Source organism: Malania oleifera, chromosome 11 (genome assembly GCF_029873635.1).
Source record: "Malania oleifera isolate guangnan ecotype guangnan chromosome 11, ASM2987363v1, whole genome shotgun sequence".
Taxonomy (NCBI): domain Eukaryota; kingdom Viridiplantae; phylum Streptophyta; class Magnoliopsida; order Santalales; family Ximeniaceae; genus Malania; species Malania oleifera.
In genome coordinates, this window is record NC_080427.1 from 34,723,488 (window position 1) to 34,730,492 (window position 7,005).

Here is a 7,005-nt window from a genome sequence, read left to right on the forward strand (position 1 = left end):
AGTGAAGAATATGTCTCCTCACAATCAATTTCGGGCTTTTGCAAGAAACCTTGTGCCACAAGCCTTGCTTTATATCGAGTAATTTCTTTATTTTCATTTTGCTTACTCACAAATACCCATTTAAATCCAACAAGTTGGACATCTTCTGGTGTCTGACCCACAGGTCAAAAAACTTACCTTTTTAAAAGAGAGTTTATTTCTGATGTGATAGCCTCTTTCCATTTTGTCCAATCACTTCTATATCGACATTCATCTGCAGATTTAGGTTCAAGATCCTCATTACTCTTGGTAATGTCGGTAGCTATTGTAGATGCAAATGTATTATTGACAACAACTTTATTTCTAGCCCACATGTCTCATGTGTAATGTATTGAGATCTCATTATTAGTTTCAAGTACCAATCCCTTTTCAAGGGATGTCTCTTCAAGAGTTTTCTCTTCACGAGATTTTTCTTCAGGAGGTCCCTCTTCAGGAGGAGATTTCTTTTCAGGAGATTTATAATAGAGATTTCATTTTTAGGAGAAATGGGTTTGTGAATGTCAATTGGATTACTTACCTCTGTTACCTCTTATGGAGGGTTTACAGATTTCAATTTTCTCCTTCTGGGAGTCTTATCTTTTGCACCAATAGGCCTTCCACATTTAACTTACGGCTTTGATTTATTAGCTGATAGTTATCCTTCAAGAACATCAATATGTGCTGGAATATTTGTAGTAGGTATATGAGATTTTAGTATTGCCTTGGTATCTGCAAAAGAATCAGGTAACTGATTTGCAATCCCTTGCAAATGTATAACCTTTTGAACTTCAAGTTCACATTGATTTGTATGAGAATCTAAATGAGATAAACTCATGACATTCCATGTGATTTTATGTTGTGCTTCGAGCACTAATTTTGCTCCCCCTAATGCAGGGAATATCGTTTCATCAAAATAACAATCTTGAAACCGTGCTTTAAACAAATCACCCGTTAAAAGTTCAAAATATCTAATAATAAAAGGAGAATCAAAACTAACATAAATATCAAGCTTACGTTGAGGATCGGGTAATAGGAACATATACTGTACAACCAAAAATTCTTAAATAAGAAATATTAGGTTGTTGCCCAGAGACTAATCGCATGGGTGAAAGATTATTGTAAGTAGTTTGTCTTATACAAACTAAACATCCAGCGTGAAAATAGCATGTTCCCAAACAGATATGGATAATTTGGTTCTCATAATCACATGTCTAACAATAAGTTGAAGTTTCTTAATAAAAAATTCAGCTAAACCATTTTGTGTATGGGTATGAGCAACAGGATGTTCAACATCTTTTCCAAGTGACATGCAATAGTTATCAAAATTTTGGGATGTAAACTCACCAGCATTATCCATACAAATCGATTTAATTGGATAATCAGGAAAATGAGCTCGTAATCTAATCAGTTGAGAAAAAAGTCTAGCAAAAGCAACATTTCAAGTAGAAACAGAAAAACATGTGACCATCTAGTAGATGCATCAATTAAAATCATAAAATATCTAAATGGTCCAGATGGTGGATGTATTGGTCTGCATATATCACAATGAATTTTTTGTAAGAAACTGGGTGACTCAAAATTTACTTTCGAAACAGATGGTTTGACAATTAATGTAACAACCCAAATAATAATGGGATTTAAATAATAAGAGGAGGGGAAATAGAAACGGTAACAGAGGAAGGAAGTTGACGAGGGCTTAAGAAAATTCGTCGACGAAGACTGAATTTTGTCGATGAAGAAATACCGAGAGAGTTTTGATCCGACTGAATTTTGTCGACGATGACTGAATTTCGTCGACGAAATTATTGAAGGATTCGTCGGCGAATGATGTGGCTCATTGACGAATCCAGTTCTATAAATAGAAAAATATGAATTTTTAACTTCATTATTAAGCAACCTTCGCCCTCTCTCTCTCTCCTCTTCGGTTCTCTCTCTTTCTCTCATCGATTTTGGGCTGGATTTATGCCGGTTTAACATTCCGAAGTCACCACGACGCTCCTGGGGAAGTTCTCTCCAAATCTGCCGGAGCGGATCTTTGGTGAAAGCAAGTTGGAAATCATCCCTGAGTTGAGGTAAGGTTTTTTAAGCCAAATTTGGTCTTACGACAGTTATAGGAAATGATGTACACGTAAAAATACTAAAGTTTAATGCTGAAAGTTTTCAGTTTCAGGGTATTGATCAAGAAACCCTACGAGTGTGAGATTATAGTTTATAGGGGCTTTTCTCAGTAGCCACGTAAGGGAATGAACTAAAGCAGTTACTTTTCAAGCAAATTACTATTATTTATGAGTAAATTGATTTCCTGAAAATATGTATGATATTAGCATATTGTGGAATTAATGCACTTTTAGGAAAAATATTATTATTATGTTGGAACGAGTATATACGTATGAGATGCCAGAAATCATGATTTTCAAATGCAATGAATAGTTTTAATACAGCAAATGTGTGGCATGAATATTATTTTATGTGGAGAAATATTTTGATATGATAATGATGTAAATGCAATATCATCTAAGAGGTTATGAAGGTATACACTACATTGTGATTCTTATAAATGCATCATAAAATGAATATTTTCAGAATGACGTATTTATGTATGATATCGGCGTGAGACCGTAATTATGATATGATCGGCGCGAGGCCGTAATTATGATACGATCGGCGCAAGGCCATAATTATGATATGTTCGGCACGAGGCCGTAATTATAAAAGATGCTATATAATCATGTACTATATGTTATCAAAACCCGGATGTTAGTTTAGTTCAGTTCATGAGCTCGGTACCGTAGCTATATAGATCAGATATCTATGTTTAGATTAGTGCTAACCACCCCACGAGGGGGTGGGAGATGGATAGTTGATATGACTTTCAATAGAGTGTGGACGTCTACTAGCAGTCCGGACCAAGGTGTGGCGGGCTCGATGTACTTACAGACATATTTGATTCGGCAGTGGTCGGCCAGCCATTATCGGGTCCCGCCTTCGGGCTGCACAACCCGTCATGGGAGGTAATACATGACATTAACTAGTTATTCATCATAGGTATGTTTTCAATATTATCAGTATAACAGATGTTTTATGTATGATACGATTTACTAAAAAATATGAAAGCATGCGATTATTCAGTATGATATGATGAACGTTTACGAAAATATGAAATGTACTGTATATGTATAATTGCATTAGATGTTCATGTTGCCACATAACTGTATTTAGTTTATTTTCCCTTACAGAGATGTGTCTCACCCTCAATATTAATTAATTTTTCAGGAGACCCGGAGTGACCGGCGGGTCGTGGCCACTGTTGAGTTAGGGATATTACCCCGTTAGGAGGGTAAGATTTTTGTACTAGGGTCAGAATTATTTTTCTGTTTGACCCTAGAGTTATTTTGATGTTTATGAGGATGTATAAAAATACAGTATTATGATGTTGTAGTAAACTCTGGTATTATGCTTGATGAATGGATGGTTTCAATTTTATGATTACTGCTGCTTAGGTTTCCGCTGTGATTAACAGGTCTCCCCGTTACCCACGGGTTCAAGTTGACCATTTTATCTATTATGTGACATTTTATATTAAGAAATTGAGGTCGCTACAATTAATTTTCCTTGAGAGCAGATAGTACATATGAAATCTGTAGGCAAAATAATCTTTTGGTTCCTTAGTGGATAACCATATGAGTTCTTAATGATTTTTCGTATCATTACATCTTTAGGATGTCAAAGACGATCATGTCAAAGTGTAAATAACTTTGGTTCATTGCACTTATGGTGTAAGATATTATATGATTCAACTGTTTCAATCTTTGTATAATATAGTCTAGAAGATAAGGTTGGCAACTTTTTTAAAATTTGTTTCTTCTTAAAAATAATTGAAGTAATGTAAAGAAATTCTTTACTGCCTTCATTTGTGGTTTCAATATGATACCTATTGAGTCTTAAATCTTTAAAACTTAACAGATTTCTTATGAATCTATTAGAATATAAAGTTTCATTGATTTGTAATAAAGTACCATTGGGTAACTTTATATTAACTCTTCCGGAGCCTTCAATCAAATTTGCAGACTCAGATATTGTATTAACATAAGTTAATGATATTTTCAAATAATGGAAATATTTTCTATCTCAAAGAATTGTGTGTGTTGTAGCACTGTCAGTTAAACAAACTTCTTTCATAGATATCTTAGGCTCGTTCAAAGCTTTAAGACAATTTTCACTACAACAAATATTTTAAAAACTCATTACCATAATAATGACAACAATTTATCAAAATACAGTATTACTTATTATATATATGTCCTAAAATATTACATCATTATTTTCATCTGGATTTATAAGGAAATCAGCAACATTAAGATACACAAAGTTAGATTGTTTGGTATCAAGGTCCATTGGAACAATATTATCGGCAAAATTTGTTTCAATTTCTTTATTTTTTTCTTTTTCTTTTATGGATGTTTGGAATAAATCTACCAAGTGTTTGGGCGTATGACAGGTGCATGACCAATGGCCTTTTCCTCCGCATTTGTAACATTTAGTTTCATAGTGTCTGAGTCGCTGATTTTGATCATTTGCCCACTTCTGGGGGTCATCGCTCTTCTAGGGGTTGTTACCTCACTTCGATGCTAGTAATTATTTTGACCACGACCACGACCATACCAACGACCATTCCCGCTGTCTCGCCCTCGATCACGAGATGTGTTTACATTCACTTCAAAGAATGGGGTCGAACTAGTTGGACGAATTTGGTGATTTCTCATCAAAAGCTCGTTATTTTGTTCAGCAACAAGAAGACATGATATAAGTACAAAAATTTTAGTAAATTTCTTTTCCCTATATTGTTGTCGTAGGAGTACATTAGTGGGATGGAAAATAGTAAAAGTTTTTTCTAACATGTTTTCATCAGTAATATTTTCTCCACAAAACTTTAGCTTCGAGCTAATTTTATGTAGAACTGAATTATATTCGTTGATAGTTTTAAAATCTTACAACCTTAGTTGCAACAATTCATATCAAGCTTTTGGTAAAATCATTGCTTTTTGGTGGTCAAACCTATCCTCTAAATTTTTCCATAAAACGAGTGAGTCTTTAACAGTGAGGTATTTCATTTTCAATTCTTCTTCTAAATGATGTCGGATAAAGATCATGACTTTAGTGCGATCCTGCAGAGATGCGATATTTCCATCTAATATTGTATTTCCTAAGTTTATTGCATTCAAATGGATTTCTACATCAAGAATCCATGAGAGATAGTTGTTGCATTTGATGTTAAGGGGAACAAACTCAACTTTGCTTAGACTCGATATCTGAATAAATTAACAATAATCAAGTGATTTAGAAAAACGAAACATACTAACTGAAATAATGCAGAAATAGTAATATTATATATTTTTTTCAGAAGATTAAAAATATACCCTCTTTAAACTGTAAACAATTACTATCTCTTATGGAGATTAAATATAATGTTTCTTTAGGAGACTTATCTTTTCGGGAGATTAAATATATAACCTCTTCGGGAAGATTATTTTACCATCTCTTTTGTAAATTGGTAATATATATATACATATAGGCAATATAGAAATAAATCTAGTTATTGAGGTGGTATTAATAAACAAAAATAAAACCGTCCATTAAAGCGGTATATATATATATATATATATATATATATATATATATATATATAAATATATCAGTTGGGTAGAGCATTGTGTTGATAACGTATTCTAAAATAAAACAAGAATTAATAATAAATAAATTGGGATAAACAGAAAGTAACGAAGACAAGTAGAAAAATAAATAAGAAGTGAGACCAGATTTACGTGGTTCGGTTTATACCTACTCCATGGGCGGATGAGATCAGAAATCCACTATGTTAAGAGAAATTACAATATATACCTAACTTTTGTACAAATATCTCACTTTCTTACATTACAAAATATTTCACTTTCTATTTTCTCTCTTATCTATTTTTCTGCGTGTTTTTTTTTTTTTTTTTTGGCGTTCTACACTCTGTATTTTGCACTCTGCACTCTTAGTTTCTCCTCCTCTTATCTCAATCAGTTGATTCCTTTTATATAACCATGGGAGGAGCAAGTAATATATTTAATTATTCTTTTATAATTGAAAGGACAAGTGGGTTTGTCTATAATTATAATGGATTCACATGGAAAACATGAGAGAGATTGAAGATAGGACAAGTGTGTTGAAGACATTTATGGGGACGGTGACATCCACCATTCTTTTTACAACAAAAATGAGTTTGATTTCATGAAATGAGGATAGATTCTACCCCATTTGAATTAGAATCACGATTATGCTATTTGTAGGAATCATATTCCAACTGGAATATCATTCTACCATTAATTTTGCAAATCAAATGTCAAATCGAATACCAAATTCTCGACACACTTAAAATGACTATGACTGTAATAGTGCATAGAATTAAAACAAACAATAATCATGCAATTGCCCTAAATCTTATTATAGGATTTACAAGCGAACTCAAAGGTTGGTGGGATAATTATCTCACTAATGAAGAAAAACAATTTATCATAATTCAAGTAAAAACTGAGTATTTAATATAAGGAAACGAAAAAATCACGTTTTCAAGTTGTTTAACTAGTTTTTAGGATATTATATTAATTAAAATTTTAAATTTAATTTGTTAAAACTTGTGCCATTTTAAAATATTATTTTCTTATGGTTAAATTTTTTTTTCACATATATTTAATAGTTAATTAACGATTAAATAATAAAAGGTTGCCTTGTTAATGAAATTAAATATTAGGAAAATAAAATTTAAATGATGCTTCCAAATTTTGAGAAGCTGAAAGTGAAAGCACTATTTGTAAGATGACATTGTGGCGCTTCTTACCCGATCCGACGGCTCTGATTGAACCAGCATCCTGCAAAACTGGGGACCCCGTCAACCGATCAACGGCTTAGGATAGCTCAAGTCGCCACGTGTACGACTGTCACGAAATC